The sequence below is a fragment of the Thermobia domestica genome, chromosome 2 (assembly GCF_964235325.1).
Source record: "Thermobia domestica chromosome 2, izTheDome1.hap1.1, whole genome shotgun sequence".
Classification (NCBI taxonomy): Eukaryota; Metazoa; Arthropoda; class Insecta; order Zygentoma; family Lepismatidae; genus Thermobia; species Thermobia domestica.
The window spans coordinates 208,788,089-208,790,539 of NC_137455.1; positions in this window are offsets into that span (position 1 = coordinate 208,788,089).

Below are 2,451 nucleotides of genomic sequence, written 5' to 3' on the forward strand. Positions count from 1 at the left end.
TATAGCAATGCAAAAAGTATACCATCTCAACGTGCCATTGTAAGAAGTTAATGCATTTCTAAATGTGTGTGTGAAAGTTGATTGTGTATTAATTTATGTTGTTGTCTGTACCACATAACTACGAGGGTGGGCTGATACGTTCTCGGCCCGACCCAGAAGGACTTGAACTGCAGGCATGAAAGTTTGAGGCTATTCAACATAGTCCCCTCGAAGGTAAAAACACTTGGCACTTCGATTCTGCAACTTTTCCAACCCCTCAAAAAAAATAAAATAAAATAAAAATAAAACAAGATTTCTCAAGTTCTGCAAAAAACTGTTCCACAGCTGTAATCACCCCTTCATCACTGTGAAATTTCTGTCCTTTCACTGTTCTTTTGAGTTTCGGAAAAAGATAATAATCAGAAGAAGCCAGATCTGGCGAGTAAGGTGGGTGGTCAATGCACTGAACCCCTAGGTCCCTCAGAATATCCATTGTTCAGCTAGCCTTGTGGACGGAAGCATTGTCCTGAAAAAACAAAACACCTCATGTCAACTTTCAGGGGTCTTCTCATTAATAGCGTCCTTTACCTTAGCCAGCAGACTGCAGTAATAATCTGCAGTTATGATTTGGCCCATTGGAAGGTAGTCTGAGGGCAAAACATCATCCTTATTTCAGAATATTGAGGCAAGCACGTTTCCTGCGGACTTTTGTGCTTTTGAATATTTGCGGCCTTGGAGATCCTGAGTGGCGCCACTCGCATGACTCCTCTTCGGCTTTCGTATCAAAGTGATGAAACCACATTTCATCCTGGGTCACAAGCTGATTCAAAAAATCGTCCTTGGAGTTTCCAAATGCAGTAAAATCACATGCCGCAACTTGCACGGGATATTATTACAACCTTTCGTCAGAAGTAATTTTTAACTAGTCAATTATTACCCTCCTTAGGTGAAATTTACTGTTTAGTTCAATGGAGTTTAGCTATAAAGTATAATTTGCCTCAGATTTTATTATCAAATTTAGTGCGAAATCATTTTTTCCTGGTCAATTATTACCCACTTTAGCGGAAATTTACTATGTAGTTTAATGGAGTTTAGCAATAGCGTACAATTTGCCCGGGATATTATTACCCTCTTTCGTGAGAAGTCATTTTTTCCTGGTCAATTATTACCCTCTTTAGGAGAAATTTACTGTGTAGTTCAAGCGAGTTTAGCCATAGGGTACAATTTGCCCGGGAAATTATTACCCTCTTTCGTGAGAAGTCATTTTTTCCTGGTCAATTATTACCCTTTTTAGGAGAAATGTATACTGTAATTCTACAGAGTTTAGCAAGAGGGTACTATTTGCCCTGGATATTATTACCCTCTTTCGTGAGAAGTCATTTTTTCCTGGTCAATTATTACCCTCTTTAGGAGAAATTTACTGTGTATTTCAAGCGAGTTTAGCTATAGGGTACAATTTGCCCGGGAAATTATTACCCTCTTTCGTGAGAAGTCATTTTTTCCTGGTCAATTATTACCCTTTTTAGGATAAATGTATACTGTAATTCTGTAGAGTTTAGCAAGAGGGTACTATTTGCCCGGGATATTATTACCCTCTTTCGTGAGAAGTCATTTTTTCCTGGTCAATTATTACCCTCTTTAGGAGAAATTCACTGTGTAGTTCAAGCGAGTTTAGCTATAGGGTACAATTTGCCCGGGAAATTATTACCCTCTTTCGTGAGAAGTCATTTTTTCCTGGTCAATTATACCCTCTTTAGGAGAAATTTACTGTGTAGTTCAAGCGAGTTTAGCTATAGTGTACAATTTGCCCGGGAAATTATTACCCTCTTTCGTGAGAAGTCATTTTTTCCTGGTCACTTATTACCCTCTTTAGGAGAAATTTACTGTGTAGTTCAAGCGAGTTTAGCTATAGGGTACAATTTGCCCGGGAAATTGTTACCCTCTTTCGTGAGAAGTCATTTTTTCCTGGTCAATTATTACCCTTTTTAGGAGAAATGTATACTGTAATTCTGTAGAGTTTAGCAAGAGGGTACTATTTGCCCGGGATATTATTACCCTCTTTCGTGAGAAGTCATTTTTTCCTGGTCAATTATTACCCTCTATAGGAGAAATTTACTGTGTAGTTCAAGCGAGTTTAGCTATAGAGTACAATTTGCCCGGGAAATTATTACCCTCTTTCGTGAGAAGTCATTTTTTCCTGGTCAATTATTACCCTTTTTAGGAGAAATGTATACTGTAATTCTGTAGAGTTTAGCAAGAGGGTACTATTTGCCCGGGATATTATTACCCTCTTTCGTGAGAAGTCATTTTTTCCTGGTCAATTATTACCCTCTTTAGGAGAAATTTACTGTGTAGTTCAAGCGAGTTTAGCCATAGGGTACAATTTGCCCGGGAAATTATTACCCTCTTTCGTGAGAAGTCATTTTTTCCTGGTCAATTATTACCCTCTTTAGGAGAAATTTACTGTGTAGT